Genomic DNA, 18,751 nt, shown 5'->3' with positions numbered 1-18,751 from the left:
GGTTAAAAGATTATGTCACAATGAAAAAGGCATTTGGTGTGACATTGTATCCTCTATTAGATCAATTTCTATATAGCAGGCTATTCGCAAAGTGTCAGAGCTTTGTGGCAAGGATCTCTTCACTTACAAAACTACAGAGTTTTGCAAAAGCTTCCAAAGACAAAAGAAGGGTGGAAGCAATGAAGGTAGAGATCAAGGCTCTAGAGGACAATAAAACATGAAAAATAGTGGATCTACCTAAAGGAAAGAACACAATTGGATCAAGATGGATGTACAAAATAAAATTCAAAGACAATAGAGAAGTTTAAAGATTCAAGACTAAACTAGCGGGAAATAGATACAGTCAAAAGCGGGTCTGGACTATCATGAGACCTTCTCACTAGCTGCCAAAATAGTAATTGCGAGGTCAATCATTGCAGTGATAGCCTCCAAAGGTTGGAACATGTACTAAATGGATATGTACAATGCATTACTCTAAGGAGACATATATAAGGATGTGTATATGGAACTACCTCAAGGGTTTAAAATACATGGGGAGACAAAAGTGTACAAAATAGTGAAGTCTCTATATGGTTTGAAGTAGGCTTCAAAACAATGGAACATCAAACTCACTAAAGCACTACCCGAGGTAGGCTATGTTAAAAGTCTATATGACTATTCATTGTTCAGAAAGAAGAGAGGGGCAGAGTTTGTAGTTGTTATACTATATGTGGATGACTTGCTTATCATAGGAAACAATGAGAAATTCGTTCAGGCGACAAAAATTGTTTTGAACCTGAAAGTCAAAATAAAGGATCTTGGAGAGTTGAGGTATTTCCTGGGAATATAGGTAATGAGATCCAGTCAGGGGATCTGCTAAATCAGAGAAAGTATGCACTTCAACTAATGTCACGACCCAAAATCCACTAAGAGTCGTGATGGCGCCGGACACCACTGTCAGACAAGCCAACCAAAAATACTTAATTAAATTTTCGTTTTAATACTCTTGAAATCTATGATTTTCCTTCAAATTTACAATTAAAAATACCATCGCTTCAACTCAAATTAAATGATAAGCAATTAGTACAAAATACTTCATAACCATCCCAGAATCCGGTGTCACAAGTGCACGAGCAATTTCTAAGAAAGTCGAATAAAGTACAACAGCTGTCCGGAATATAATTAGACAGAAAATAAATAAAATCCTGAGAGAGACTATACTAGCTGCGGATCGCCTCGAGGAAATACAGCTCACCTAGTCTCCGTGTCAACCATGCTGCTACGCCCACTAAGCCACTAGAGGTGCATGTGCCTGTGCAACAAAAATGCACAGAAGTGTAGTATGAGTACAAAAACAACGTGTACTCAGTAAGTATCCCGCCTAATCTCGAAGAAGTAGAGACGAGATGGAAACTTCGACACTTACTAAAGGTCCAGTAATAATGTTATTAATGCGATGACTCACGGATTTATTAAGAACAACAGTAAAATTTAAATGAGTCACTAAACAGGTGAAAGTTCCTTTTTATTTAAAGTCTCCAGATTCATAATCCATTAATTAACAATTATCTCAAGTCGGGGAGAGCAGATATTAGTATCAACAGATATCAGGGCAGGCAATACAAGCATGCACAACTCATGCCGAGGTCGTACAGCCTGATCCAACAATATTTTAAACTGTGCACTGCCAGAGGGTCGAATTGCGCGAACCATAGATGCATCTATTTAATCTACCGAGGCGTTCGGCCCGTTCCAAAATTTAAACACACACAGAGAGTCAATCAAGAAGTCATCAGGAAACAATTATCCAAAGAAAACCAATTTTCTTTTAACAATTTAGAAAAAAATGAAGTTTAATTATTTTTAGAAATTCATTTACCAATTCGGTAAGATTTAAGCAGTTCAACTGTCAATAAGGTTACAGATATTCCAAGTATAGCATGCTTTTGGGTCCTAGACTAACCAGACTCACACGTATTAGTAGCTACGCACGGACTCTCGTCACCTCGTGCATACGTAGCTCCCACAATTAGGAGCACATAACCAATTATTTCACCTATGGGGACAATTCTCTCTTACAATGTTAGAAAGGACACTCACCTCGCTCCGAAGATCCATAACCGGCATTCCACGCCCTTCCGAAGACTTGAATCGATGCTAAATGTTCCAAAACTAGCCAATGATTATGCAAATCCATTAATATACGATAAACTACTCGTATTAATCCAATTTATAACAATTCCTAACCCCGATCGAAAAGTCGACAAAAATGCCCTCGGGCCCACGTGCCCGGATTCCGAAATTTTTCGAAGATAAAGTTTACCCATGAACTCACGAACTCAAATATACGATTTTCTCTTAATTCTATACCCAAAATCGTGGTCAAATTCCAAGAATATCAATTTTCTAGGTTTTCCCTCAAACCCCCAAATTTCTACCAATTTACATGCTAAAATCCATACATAATCGATATATTTAACTCAAGATAGGCGGGATTAGCTTACCTTGTCGTTGATGATGAAAAATCCCACTTGAAGCTCTCCAAAATCGTCCCAAGCCAAGAGAAAAATGAGAGAAAATGGCCAAATCCCGATTTTTAAAACACCCACTGCCTCCAGCACTTTTCGCACCTGCGGTCACCTGACCGCTTCTGCGGTTCCACAGGTGTGGTCCAATACCGCTTCTGCGATCTTCCTCTAGTTGCCCCAGCCCGCTTCTGCGCTTGTCCTTCCGCAGGTGCGGTCCCGCATCTGCGGCAAAATGACCGCATCTGCGGTACCATGCCTAGCCGCGCGACACGAAGGCCGCTTCTGCAGCACGAAGGCCGCTTCTGCGGCACGAAGGCCGCTTCTGCGGCTCCGCACCTGCGGCCCTATTTTCGCAGGTGCGGTTACACCAGCAACCAGCAACTTCAGCTCCTCCAAAATTCCGTTTTTGATCCGTTAACCATCTGGAATCCTCCCGAGGCCCTCGGGACCCCAACCAATCATACCAACGAGTCCCAAAATACATTACGGACTTGCTCGAGGCCTCAAATCATATCAAACAACGCTAAAACCACGAATCGACCTCCAATCCAAGCTTTATGAACTTTAGAATTTCAAACTTCTATTTTCGATGTTTAAACCTATCAAATCACGTCCGATTGACTTCAAATTTTGCACACAAGTCATATTCGACATTACGGACCTACTCCAAATTTCGAAATCAGATTCCGACCCCGATATCAAAAAGTCCACTTCCGGTCAAACTTCTCAAAAACCTTCAAATTTCTATCTTTAGTCAAATGACTCCAAAATGACCCACGTACCTCCGAATTAACTTCCGATCGCGCTCCTAACACCAGAATCACCAACGGAGCTACTCCCAGACTCGGATTCCCAAACGGACGTCGGTAACACTGAAATGCACTTCAACCCACACTTATGAAATTTCTTCCAAAATGCTAACTTCCATAATAGGTGCCAAAACGCTCCCGGGTCACCCAAAACCCGATCCGGGCATACGCCCAAGTCCGAAATCATCATACGAACCTGCTGGAACCTTCAGATCCCGATTCTGAGGTCGTTTACTCTGAAATCCAATCCTAGTCAATTCTCTCAACTTAAAGCTTTCGAAATGAGAATTTCCTCTCCAAGTCAACTTCGAACTTCCCGAAATTTAGTTCCGACCACGCGTATAAGTCGTAATACCTGAAATGAAGCTGCTCATGGCCTCAAACTGCTGAACGGCGCGCTAGGGCCCAAAACGGCTGGTCGGGTCGTTACATCCTCTCCCACTTAAATATACGTTCGTCCTCGAACGTGCTAGGGACTGTGCTGGGGTTTTCTGAATTCACTATTTAACATCTCGAGCACCTACCCGTGCTATCACAACTCAGCTGGGCGCCCTAGCTCGGTCAATCTGAAGATATCCTTTTCACTTAAGCAAATAAGCCTTAGAGCCCAATTCCATCATCCGAAATTCTCTGCCAGGCCTGTTCCAATATACGCTCACCGTATCAATAACTATACGCAGCACCAAACATGACTGCATACTTAGCTGAATTCACACCTTGCACCACTTTACTCACAGGACCAAAATAACATTCTCTGATCGAATAAATCGAAATTCCACGAATCTGATGCTCCTGTTGCACCTCATGACCTACATAGGTCTTGCTCTAACTCTTACAATACCGCCACGATGGAAGAGATGCGTGGAAATTCATAACCGACTGCCAAATCAACGATTCATAGGGTCTATACTCCTGTCAAGAACCGACACCTCTTTCTGAACCAAATAATGGTCTTTGCTCCTTAATATACTTCATATATTCAGATCACACTGATCCTAGATCCAGTAACCTTATCTTACTCTGAACGAACTGCTCAGGCAACAAGTCACCCCTGACATGACCAAAAGTCTCATATGATGCCACAACGTGCCAATAGGCTACCAACTCGAATGCGATACATAAGGAAAATGAACTTTGGAAGGGACTACTCAAATTACGCAACTAATATGAACCTTCCCCAGAAAATGGAGAAACAAAACACATAGAATAGAATATAAGGGACTGTAATTATCATCACACTGTTGCGGCGTGCAACCCAATCCGCACATAAAACTCACATAAGGAGATACACATCGAGCTGAATTGCTCATTACAACAAGATACCAAATATCGGTCACAAGCACGCTAAGTGCATAATACCATCCCTGAGGGGACATATAGTGCCATAAGCTACAAACTCAAGCACAACTGAGGTGCAATATATGTTCTGAATCTAAAGAGCCGTACTGCTCACATAACACCATCGCTACGCGGAACCTCAACACATAAGAAATTACCAAGCCGTTTCGCAACTCACACGGCACAATATAGCATTACCTGAAATAGCCGACAACGAATTAACACCCAGCGTCCGAATACTCCTCTATAATGGGAGCTACGCTGAAATGAACACATCTTGCCTGATACAAAGCCCATATCCACATTTAAATCCATCCATAGACCTCAAGCTGATTGTGATCGCGCCGAACTAGGCTAATAGACTTTCAAAGGTCCATAAATACTCCCCTTGCTCCTCATAACGCATAAGGACAACCATCATAACCGGAGTAATCCTCCACAGTCCACAACCCAATAAACTGTGTGCCCTTCAGGCATCAATTCTTAATTTAACGACATCACTACAATTTCATACTTGATTTAACTCTTCAATCAATCAAGTGGCTACATGCCACACTAATACAACCTTTCCGTGGGCACGCTCCCACAACCTTCCGTAGCAGATAAAAGATCTGTACATCCAACTCACCGGCCGCGCTAATGCTAAATGCGATCAAGAATCCTTAACCAGGATGCAAAGCCTTTTTCAGAAACACCGATATCAGGTGACGCTGAAGACAATACCAACTTACTTTAAACATCGAAACTACTTTCCTGCTCATCCGAGCTCGTGACATTCCCGTCAACACAGAACTGTAACCTTGATCCTCACTTCAAATTCCATACCACTCACTGCACCCAACACACCAATATACGATAGAACACGATTTTCATCATAACTCCGGAACCACTAATAGTTTAACACTTCATCGTATAAAAACTTTTCACTTGACCCACCTCGGGAGAACCATTGCGACACACAGGTGAATTCTCCTAACCGTAGAATATGCAAATCTCTAAGTAGTGGTCTAAGCCACCATAGCCCTTCCGGGATCCGCCTACACATGACAGGCCATAACAGTAGAATACTTCTGAATAACATCAATTACGGCGGTCGACAAGCCTCACACGTGCCATCACAAATCACTTGCATAACCTGATCACGTTGAAAGAACTGATCACTACCACCAATGTGCCAATCCAACTATGGCTAACCAATCTATCTTCTTCCAAATTAATTCTTGATTGCCTTAGAAATAATAATAACTCCATTCAACACATAACACACTCCATTCGCACTCATCCCGAGTGACCTTGAATCACGAGACCATGCTGTCTCAATTCCCACGAACCATTTTATACCTCCCAAATGCTACACTGCAAGTCAAAACATCATAGAACATTCTGTGCCTCTTCTCATAAGCTGCTACAAAGCTTGATTCTTAACTGTACCTATAGGCTCGAAGCCATTAGGCACCACACTTTACCCCTTTGAATCCACTAGGACCGTTGTTGAGAGCCACCCGCTCTGACTTGGCCCCGAATATAATCAACTCCATAAATATTCTAGCACATGAATACCCTCTCGACGAAGCATCCCGCAGAAACACTTCCCTCGAAACCCACATCTATACAAGGCATAATTCCTGAATATTTCCCCAAGTCTGAACATGGGCCAATAAGGCCAACCATAGCACACCTTTAACAATTCATTTGCTCAAATCACCGCTTATGTCCTTTCCGAAGCTGAATGACCCATCAATATGCTAATAACCAGAAACCTCGCAAGTAGTTAACCATGCAACCCTAATCATAGGCGGTGGGACTCTCCCATTTAGCTTGAAGCCATTATTACACAACTCTGGACTTCACCAGGATCCTTTATTTCTTATTGACATAACCTTGCACAATCGACCGCCAAAATTCTTGGAATCTTTCTGTAAAACCCCGTTTTATACTCTGAATCATCAACCACATTCGCACGTCCGATCTCATTGCTGTATAACCAATAGAATTTCCGCAGAAGCTTCGACAACCATGCAACCGCCAATCCGCTCACTGGAGATAACCCCCCTGTGGGATTTACGTGCCGACGTCTTCCAACGCTGCTACACGGGGTGCAATCCCCATGACATTAATGGCCCATCCTGAGTCCAAGCTCACTCTCTAGCTGCACAAGTCCGTTCACCTCTCGTGGACATCAATTAAGTGCGCGGCAACATCCTTCCAATTCAAAGTTAGGTTGTATCCTTCTTCATTTCAAGCAGCTCCTTTCCGTTATATCAAATCTCCTGCCGCCTAACAGCCCATACTCCAAATTAATGCGTAGACCCAAATCACCAAATCACTAAAATTCCCAAATCACCCCAAACTCTCCCACTTTGGCGAAACTCACCCCTTTAGTCGACTACTCGACCTTTACTTCTTATACCTGGCCTTCTAGAAATTTTAACCACCGCCTGACACTCCCCACATGTCCTTCCTCATCCTTTATTACTCAGTTGTTGCCTTAAATAAAATCTATCTTCGTGGCACTCGAACCCACAACTGCCTAACTTTAAACCTTTCCGAAGATCATCTTTCTCGAACCGTTGACATTAGAAATACTGATTCAATCCTGAACTACCGCACCCCGCGATATCTGACAGCCGCATCTTCAATACTACTTCACAATGGCTTACCCCAAAGGCGAATGGTAGAAGATCATAACACCGGCAAACTTAGTACGTTCAATTAGGACAACGACACCTCATCATAGAAGAAAACTCCACCACGCTCGCAAATACCAAGTCTCGTTACTCCATCAGCCCACATCTGACCATTCTTAGTCTGATTGCCCTTCCCCTGCCGGGAATAAAATACCGAACCTCTAGATCGTGCACTGAGTAAACCTCCCTTCAAGTCATTCACTGCCCCGACACGTAGGCGAACATCCTACCATCATATCAATACTGCGGGAACAATCGTTCATAGCATCAAGGCAACTTGTGCCTAGCCTTAGAACTCTTAGAAGCACCGCTACTGAGCCGAAACGACAGAATATCCTTTCACAAGGCGACGATAATAGCTCATACAACTATGCAGGAAGAAACATTCTGTACCACATCGGTAGTACCATTACAATTCTTCAATTCTCGATTAATAACAGGCGGTTCGCGTCACGTAGAATTAAGTAGGAAGGAAATAGGGGAACAAGCCTCCAGGAATCAAATCGCACGATGAGGAATGAAGAAGGGAAGTTCTCCTAACAGTCCTGCAGCCTCCCGAAGATAAGTACAGACGTCTCCGTACCGATCCGCGAGACTCTACTAGACTTGCTCATGACTCGTGAGACCTACGGGAACCTAGTGCTCTGATACCATGTTGTCACGACCCAAAATCCACTAAGAATCGTGATGGATCCAGACACCACTGTCAAGCAAGCCAACCAAAAATACTTAATTAAATTTTTGATTTAATACTCTTGAAATCTATGATTTTCCTTCAAATTTACCAATTAAAAAGCTAATCGCTTCATCTCAAATTAAATGATAAGCAATTAATACAAAATACTTCATAACCATCCCATAACCCGGTATCACAAGTGCATGAGCAATTTCTAAGAAAGTCGAATAAAGTACAACAGTTATCCGGAATACAATTAGACAAAAAATAAATAAAATCCTGAGAGAGACTATACTAGCTGCGGATCGCCTCGAGGAAATACAGCTCACCTAGTCTCCGTGTCAACCATGCTACTACGCGTACTGAGCCACTAGAGGTGCATGTGCCTATGCAACAAAAATGCACAGAAGTGTAGTATGAGTACAAAAACAACGTGTACTCAGTAAGTATCCCGCCTAATCTCGAAGAAGTAGAGACGAGATGGCAACTTCGACACTTACTAAAGGTCCAGTAATAATATTATTAATGCGATGACTCGCGGATTTATTAAGAACAACAGTAAAATTTAAATGAGTCACTAAACAGGTGAAGTTCCTTTTTATTTAAAGTCTCCGGATTCATAATCCATTAATTAACAATTATCTCAAGTCGGGGAGAGCAGATATTAGTATCAACAGATATCAGGGCAGGCAATACAAGCATGCGCAACTCATGCCGAGGTCGTACGGCCCGATCCAACAATATTTAAACTGTGCACTGCCAGAGGGTCGAATGGCGCGAACCATAGATGCATCTATTTAATCTACCGAGGCATTCGGCCCGTTCCAAAATTTAAACACACACAGACAGTCAATCAAGAAGTCATTAGGAAACAATTATCCAAAGAAAACCAATTCTCTTTTAACAATTTAGAAAAAATAAAGTTTAATTATTTTTAGAAATTCATTTACCAATTCGGTAAGATTTAAGTAGTTCAACTGTCAATAAGGTTACAGATATTCCAAGTATAGCATGCTTTTGGGTCCTAGACTACCCGGACTTACACGTATTAGTAGCTACACACGGACTCTCGTCACCTCGTGCGTACGTAGCCCCCACAAATAGGAGCACATAACCAATTATTTCACCTATGGGGACAATTCTCTCTTACAAGGTTAGAAAGGAGACTCACCTCGCTCCGAAGATCCATTACCGGCATTTCACGCCCTTCCGAAGACTTGAATCGATGCTAAATGCTCCAAAACTAGCCAATGATTATGCAAATCCATTAATATACGATAAACTACTCGTATTAATCCAATTTATAACAATTCCTAACCCCGATCGAAAAGTCGACAAAAATGCCCTCGGGCCCACTTGCCCGGATTCCGAAATTTTTCGAAGATACAGCTCACCTAGTCTCCGTGTCAACCATGTTGCTACGCCCACTAAGCCACTAGAGGTGCATGTGCCTGTGCAACAAAAATGCAAAGAAGTGTAGTATGAGTACAAAAACAACGTGTACTCAGTAAGTATCCCGCCTAATCTCGAAGAAGTAGAGACGAGATGGCAACTTCGACACTTACTAAAGGTCCAGTAATAATATTATTAATGCGATGACTCACGGATTTATTAAGAACAACAGTAAAATTTAAATGAGTCACTAAACAGGTGAAAGTTTCTTTTTATTTAAAGTCTCCGTATTCATAATCCATTAATTAACAATTATCTCAAGTCGGGGAGAGCAGATATTAGTATCAAGAGATATCAGGGCAGACAATACAAGCATGCGCAACTTGTGCCGAGGTCGTACGGTCCGATCCAACAATATTTAAACTGTGCACTGCCAGAGGGTCGAATTGCGCGAACCATAGATGCATCTATTTAATCTACCGAGGCGTTCGGCCCGTTCCAAAATTTAAACACACACAGACAGTCAATCAAGAAGTCATCAGGAAATAATTATCCAAAGAAAACCAATTCTCTTTTAACAATTTAGAAAAAAAATGAAGTTTAATTATTTCTAGAAATTCATTTACCAATTCGGTAAGATTTAAGCAGTTCAACTGTCAATAAGGTTACAGATATTCCAAGTATAGCATGCTTTTGGGTCCTAGACTACCCGAACTTACATGTATTAGTAGCTACGCACGGACTCTCGTCACCTCGTGCGTACTTAGCCCACACAAATAGGAGCACATAACCAATTATTTCGCCTTTGGGGACAATTCCCTCTTACAAGGTTAGAAAGGAGACTCACCTCGCTCCGAAGATCCATAACCGGCATTCCACGCCCTTCCAAAGACTTGAATCGATGCTAAATGCTCCAAAACTAGCCAATGATTATGCAAATCCATTAATATACGATAAACTACTCGTATTAATCCAATTTATAACAATTCCTATCCCCGATCGAAAAGTCGACAAAAATGCCCTCGGGCCCACGTGCCCGGATTCCGAAATTTTTCGAAGATAAAATTTTCCCATGAACTCACGAACTCAAATATACGATTTCTCTTAATTCCATACCCAAAATCGCGGTCAAATTCCAAGAATATCAATTTTCTAAGTTTTCCCACAAACCCCCAAATTTCTACCAATTTACATGCTAAAATCCATACATAATCGATATATTTAACTCAAGATAGGTGGGATTAGCTTACCTTGTCGTTGATGATGAAAAATTCCACTTGAAGCTCTCCAAAATCGTCCCAAGCCAAGAGAAAAATGAGAGAAAATGGCCAAATCCCGATTTTTAAAACACCAACTGCCTCCAGCACTTTTCGCACCTGCGGTCACCTGACCGCTTCTGCGTTCCGCAGGTGCGGTCCAATACCGCTTCTGCGATCTTCCTCCAGTTGCCCCAGCCCGCTTTTGTGCTTGTCCTTCCGCAGGTGCGGTCCCGCATCTGCGACAAAATGACCGCATCTGCGGTACCATGCCTAGCCGCCCATTTCCGCTTCTGCACCACGAAGGCTGCTTCTGCGGCTCTGCACCTGCGGCCCTATTTTCGCAGGTGTGGTTACACCAGCAACCAGCAACTTCAGTTCCTCCAAAATTCTGTTTTTGATCCGTTAACCATCCGGAATCCTCCCGAGGTCCCCGGGACCCCAACTAATCATACCAACCAGTCCCAAAACACATTACGGACTTGCTCGAGGCCTCAAATCATATCAAACAATGCTAAAACCACGAATCGACCTCCAATCCAAGCTTTATGAACTTTAGAATTTCAAACTTCTACTTTCGATGTTTAAACCTATCAAATCACGTCCGATTGACTTCAAATTTTGTACACAAGTCATATTCGACATTACGGACCTACTCCAACTTTCGAAATCAGATTCCGACCCCGATATCAAAAAGTCCACTTCAGATCAAACTTCTCAAAAACCTTAAAATTTCTATCTTTAGTCAAATGACTCCAAAATGACCCACGGACCTCCGAATTCACTTCCGATCGCGCTCCCAACACCAGAATCACCATACGGAGCTACTCCTAGACCCGGATTCCCAAACGGATATCGGTAACACTGAAATGCACTTCAACGCAAACTTATGAAATTTCTTTCAAAATGCTAACTTCCACAATAGGCGCCAAAACGCTCCCCGGTCACCCAAAACCCGATCCGGGCATACGCCCAAGTCCGAAATCATCATACGTACCTGCTGGAACCTTCAAATCCAGATTCCGAGGTCGTTTACTCTGAAATCCAATCCTAGTCAATTTTCTCAACTTAAAGCTTCCGAAATGAGAATTTCCTCTTCAAGTCAACTCTGAACTTCCCGAAATTTGATTCCGACCACGCGTACAAGTCGTAATACCTTAAATGAAGCTGCTCATGGCCTCAAACTGCTGAACGGCACGCTAGGACCCAAAACAACCGGTCGGGTCGTTACAACTAATATCTGATTTAGGATTGGAAACAACAAAACCAGCTGCCACGCCAATAGACATAAATGAGAAATTTACTTTAGTAGAATGTGATGAGCATGTTGGAGTAGCAAGACATCAGGTGCTAACAGATGTTTCAGCATACCAAAGATTTATTGGGAGGCTAATATACTTAATAATTACCAGACCTGACATCATATTTGTTGTGCAAATATTGTGTCAATTCATGCAGTCACCTAAACAATCTCATTGGGAAGCAACAGTAAGAGTGGTGAAGTACATCAAGCAAAGCTATTGGGATCTTGATGAGTAGTAAAAGCACAGACAATTCGGTTTGTTATTGTGATGCAGATTGGGCAGAATTTTTTTTAATACTAGAGGATCAGTGACTGGATTTTTTGTAAAATTAGGTGAATCATTAGTCTCTTGAAAGTCTAAAAAAGCAGCAGAGAATCTCAAGAAGTTCAGCAGAAGCAGAGTATAGAAGTTTAGCCGCAACAACTTCAAAAATTGTATGGTTTTTAGGGATATTTATAGAGCTTAATATCCCTCTTAGGCAGCTAGTGGATGTTATGTGTGATAGTAAAGCTGCATTACAAATTGCAGCTAATTTCATATTCCATAAAAGAACCAAACGCATAAAGATATATTGGCAATTTGTCAGAGAGAGACAAAATAAAGGAAGGCAAGATCAGGCACAACATATTAATATAAAGGATCAACAAGCAGATTTGTTGAATAAGGGGCTTGGAAGAATACAACATGAGTATCTACTGAGCAAGTTAGGAGTGCTCAATATCTTACACCCTCCAGTTTGAGGGGGAGTATGAAAATAGTTAACTATGTATAGACCGTAGATAGTTGTAGTTAGGAGACGGTTAGCCAGCTGTCACCATTAGTTACATTTGTTAGAGTTAGTTGCCACTAGTTGGGTCTTTAGCTTAATTAATTGATGATTAGGAATGTGCATATATATAGTCTTGTATTGTTATTCATTCAATACATTTTTTTAGAATAATAGAAATAATTTCCCTTCTTCCCTTTCTTTTCTCTCTATCATTAGCTCCTCTCATGACATTGTTGTGTTACATATTCCATTAATGGAGATTTGGATTTAGCTCAGCTGGAGCTTACTCGCAGTGAGAAGAAGGTGGAGCAGTTGGGTTGTGATTGAGGCGAGATAAAATGCGAGTATATTAATGTCCTCTTTAGTTTACGTCTTCATCAGCTTTAAAACATAAATATATTTAACAAAGTACATCATATTTTAAGTCGATAAAAACATTTAAACAAGAAAATCAAATCTAACTATATAGAATAGGAGAAGCAAATCAATGCGATGATACCAATTGTCACAACAAAAATTCACTGTGTAAAATTTGAGGACAAAGTTAGTTAGGTTGGTTAGTAATTAGTTACTCTTTTTGAATTTGAATTTATAGCAATTAACTATTTATATATTAATAAGAAAACTATTATAAAATATATATATATATATATATATATATATATATATATATATATATATATATATATATAAAACACAAATTAATAATTATTAAAAATATTGATAGGTTTTTTTATAACAATAATAAAAGGGGGATAAAGATAATTTTATGATATTTATATTTTGAATTAATTAAAAAAATAAAAATGAATAAATAACACTCAAAAAAATTATTGATAAATTATGGCAATTGAAGAATCTTGAACTGTATAACAAAAGTTTAAATATTTTCAGAAGTAAGAAAATATATATCTATATTATTATAAAAAAAATAGTATCAAAATATTAAGCCAGTTGACAAGTTAATAAAAGTCATATTAGTAAATGTATAGTACTAAGTACTTTTTTTTTTGGTTGAATAGTACTAAGTACTTGCTAATTTAATAAATAATATATAAGGAACAAACAGTTTATTTGATTACTATATGATGTGTACCCTTTGAATTTGTATATATTTTATTATATTTCTGCATACTACATTAAATAATAAAATAACAACTAATATTTATTAAAATAATATGATATATTAGATTATAGTTTTATAAGATTAATATTCTGTCAAATTATCCGTACATTGCGCGGGTTCTAATACTAGTTCTTTGAGAATAAAAAGTCAAACTATGATCTAAAAACGTCATAACTTTAATGCGAATGGGCAAAAAACTTTTAAAAATCCATTAAAACCCATTTTATGACTCAATGATACCTCGAAAGCAGTTACGCATTTCTTTTTCTGATGAGTTATACAGTTTTTACTTTTCTAAAAATGTATATTATGCAGTGTCAACTCTATAGGTATCAATTCGAACTTAGATAAATGTCATGACATGTATCACGACGCCAAAATTGTCTCAAGTATGTTCTGAAAAATTAAGTCTAATTCAAAGAGTTTTTAACCAAGGAAATGACTCATAAATTAAGTATTGAAGGCACAAATCTTATGACTTGAAGTCTAATTTAAAATCATGTACAAGGTCGAGTAATTAGATAAATGCAAACATTTTATCACGATCTTTGCGAGTGTCCTATTTATGAATACATATTTGTTTAGAAATTTTCAAGAGCTATACACTCTACACATTTGAGTATATTGGGTAGTTTACCAATCACTTATTTATTCGGTGTATGAGTTGACCAAAAATGCAAAGGTGTCCCAGAAAAATTAGAATAGAATTAAACAACGCAGTTGCACTAAATAATTGGAAGTATTATAACAGATAATAATGTGTGATGCCAACTGCCAACAACCATGGTCAAGCGCCAACTATACAATTGTGTTTTACTTATTCGTTGTCTTTTTTTGTTCTTTTTAAAAAATAGTCGACCATAAATTTTATAAGATAGTAATATTAGAAAACAATTCAAGTAAAAAAAAATCACATAGTAAAGGTCGACAAACATTACGAGTTGCTTGCAAGTTCGATTAGAGCCTCATTTCTTCCGCACTTAACGGAGCTTCGAATCTTAATCATTCAGATTTCATACATTAAGTGCGTTTGTTTTTAAAGTCTAAATTTTCATCATTAAGATCTTAATAATCAAGTGTGTTTAACTTTTTTACTTCACAAGCACTTAATGGGTTTGAACTTTGAATAGGTCTGTATGATTAAGATTTATAACCAAGACTTAATCTCATTAAGATACTATCATCCACATTCATTACTAACTGCCACCGCCAGTGGCGGAGGCAGGATCTTCACGAAGGGGGTTCAAAATTTTTTTTTGTAGCTAGTGGGAATTGAACCCATGACCTTATGTATATTTTGAATCCCCTTGACCACTAAACTACACTTTTGGATTATGTTAAGGGTGTTCAAAACTTAATAGATAGAAGTAAAAAACAGATTTTGCCTTATATATATAGTGTAATTTTTCGGCGAAGGGTGTTCGGGTGAACACCCTTGCGCCCCCCTAAATCCGCCCCTGGCCACCGCCTACCATTATCAACTACCACCACCATCCTCAACCATAGCCGCTATCACTACCACCACCCAACGCCCCCACCACCATTATTCTCAACCATAACCACGCACTCACCCACTCAACTACCACAGCCAACCACACCATCACCATCAATAACCATAGCCAGCACCTCCTACCATGATAAACTACCACCACCTACCATTGCCTTCCTCAATCACAACCACAACTACCACCATCACCTACCATTATTAGCTATCACCACCCACCACCATCCTCAACCATAATCGCTCTCTCTACCAATTACCACTAGCTACTACCCATAACCACCACCATCAACCAAAATCACCAACAAGCACCGCCTCTAGTGGGCACTCTCAGGCACCTGCGTTAGCCATCACCACCACCAATTAATATTTTATTCAAATTTTATATTAATTAATTTTTATATAAAGATACATTTTATATATTTAGATGTTAAAAAAATAAATAGTCTTAATCATTTAGTATTCAGATCTTAATACACATCTTAATATTTAGATGTGTATTAAGATGTCTTAATCTCAATACATATCTTGATATTCAGATATGTATTAAGATTCAAACGTCTTCACCTTAAAAAAACAAAACAAATGAGGCCACGACAACGTAAAAATTGCACGGGGCGGCCTATTTGGTCTCCCCCATTTGACCTGTATCCACTTTTTAATTTTTTTAACTTGTAGCCACTGTTTATACAACTTCAGGTCTCATTCTTCTTCTTCTTAGGGTAACATTAATTTTATATGGTGTTTGTGAACATACTTTAAGATAGTTTATGATTTTTTACAGTGGTGAGCTGCAGTGGCGGAGCCACATGCACCAAAGGGGTGTCAAACGACACCCTTTCGCCGGAAAATTACATTGCATAGCTCGGTAAGTTTTTTAAACTATATATACTATATAGTGACACCCCTTTACTTTTTGGTGAGTTTATTTCTTTATATTTTGCCCCCCTTAACGAAAATCGTGGCTCCGCCACTGGTGTTGTTGTAGAGCTTTATTTTTTACTATTGCTTAGTTTTTTTTCTTAATTGCAAAATGGGTTCGTTAAATTTATCGTTGTTGTGGTATGTTCTTGATGATATTTGGAGGTTATATTTCAAATTTGAGCTTATTTGGAGTAGATTTAGGTATTAAATCGTATATTGGATTGTTAAAATTCGAAGAACAAATTTTTGTTTCTGGGCAATTTGCACTTCAGGCCTATTTGACCTTAAGTGCATGAAAACGTTGGTTGCTCTTTAGACCTTTTGTCCTTAAGTGTATCTGAAGTGCAATTTTTCACTTCAGACTTTTTGGTCTTAAGTGTAGGAAAACGTTTGTTGCACTTTAGACCATTTGGTCTTAAGTGCATCTAAAGTGCAATTTTTCACTTCAGACTTATTGGCCTTAAGTGCATGAAATTATTGGTTGCACTTTAGACCTATTGCCTTAAGTGCATCTGAAATGCAAATTTTCACTTCAGACTTATTGGCCTTAAGTGTAGGAAACCGTTTGTTGCACTTTAGACCTTTTGGCCTTAAGTGCATCTGAAGTGCATTTTTTCACTTCAGACTTATTGGTCTTTAGTGCATGAAACCATTGGTTGCACTTCAAACCTATTTGGTCTTAAGTGCATCTGAAGTGCAATTTGTTCACTTCAGATTAGTTGTTTTTTTAAACTTCATACCTGATAAGTCTGAAGTTGATCGTAAAGTGGATAGGCTTGCAATTGTTTTTTGCAAAGTGAGTATAGATTCAATTGTGACCTCAAAACCGGGTATAGATGCAAAAGCCCTCACGACAGCTTAGACATTATGCGCAAGACGAAGTCCACATACATACCACATTCAATCTTTTAACACGTTAACGTAGTTCAACTCGTCGCTTTAGTTATACTTTCCAATTTCCCGGACACTTTTATGGTACTTCAATTGATGTCCCAACTTGGTATTTTTCAATCTTTTAAAGCTAGGATCAGGGTAGAATTGTCTGTTGGTCAATTGTTTTCTTAGTATGTGTCATTTACGAATATCTTCTATGAAAAATACATATAACACCTGAAAACCGCCAAGAAATGGATCATAAGGTTATACGCCAATGGAGGTTTTCCAAATAGTCCTAATGTCAGAAATATATTATTTTCAAGATTGTTCTATTTGTGTTACAGATGAAAACCTCAGTCAAATAATTTACGCAAACACATCGAAGGTTTATTTGACGAATGACGAGTTACCACGTCCATGAGTCTTCCTTTTCTAGCCAAATGACTTAAGACTTCAACGATGTGAAATAGAAGTTTATTGGGCCAATTAAATACTGAACTCTGTTCTTGTGCATGATGGGCTAATTAAATTAGGTCGACTATTTGTGTAACAAAATAACCATCTATCTAATCTTAGAGTAAAGCGGCGCATAGAATAGCCAGCAGATGTATACTAAATGTATAATTCTAAATATACTTATAACTATGAATAATTAATGTATAATTTATGTATACCGACTAGAAAAAGTAGACATTAAATTGGCTATTTGTGTAACAATCCAAATAACAACAAGAGGAATTTACAAAGAACAATGACATTCCATCTCCAGTCTTGGGCCATAGCTTAACATGGGCCCGGGCTTATCTAAAATCGTTTCAAGGTTACTTTGTGAATGAGAGGTAAAAAGATACAAAAGAATACTAGTAATAGAAAAAAGGTCCTACCGGGAGTCGAACCCAGGTCGCTGGATTCAAAGTCCAGAGTGCTAACCACTACACCATAGAACCCAATGTACCAGCTTATTCCAGACTTACCATTATTAATTTAGATAAAGGTAAAAGAAACTGTTAAAAACATAAGAGGTTATATCGTTCCTTCCTAATGGAATTAAGAAAAGAACTTACTAGTAACATTTGATTTGTGAAATACTTTATAAGAGATGTGAGTATAGGGCAACAAGAGTTATGTGCCACATAAACTTATTGTCACGATCCAAATACACTTAGTCACGATCGCACCTAACCCCAGTGTTAGGTAAGCCAAGCATAGAACAAGGTAACTCAAGTGAAAGATCAATAAAAACAAGAATGAGAATAACTGAATTCTACACAACTTCCCAATGACTGGTAGTACAAGTCATGAGCCACTATGATTTAGATTTACAACACCGATATAAAGAATAAGTATAATATCTATTTGAAATTTATATAAACAGAATTGAAGTCCTAAACTACCATGAACAAGAGGTAGCATGAATCTAGAACACTGAAACATCTTCAATGCAAGGCTTCGTCTTCCACAGCTACGCAACTCCAAGATCTGCACACAAGGTGCAGAAGTGTGTAGTATGAGTACAACCGACCCCATGTACTCAGTAAGTATCTTGACTAACCTTGGTGAATTAGTGACGAGGTTTCAAGTTAAAA

At 39.0% G+C, this 18,751-nt stretch overlaps 1 non-coding gene across 1 annotated transcript; it reads right to left on the bottom strand.

Moving 5' to 3' along the window:
* Positions 18,041-18,112, bottom strand: TRNAQ-UUG. Its single transcript has one exon. It is a non-coding gene; the product is annotated as a tRNA-Gln (tRNA).

This window comes from Nicotiana attenuata, chromosome 6, assembly GCF_001879085.1.
Source record: "Nicotiana attenuata strain UT chromosome 6, NIATTr2, whole genome shotgun sequence".
In the NCBI taxonomy this organism is placed as follows: Eukaryota; Viridiplantae; Streptophyta; class Magnoliopsida; order Solanales; family Solanaceae; genus Nicotiana; species Nicotiana attenuata.
The sequence above is the reverse complement of the archived record's forward strand: the minus strand, read 5'-3'. Positions and strand labels throughout refer to the sequence as shown.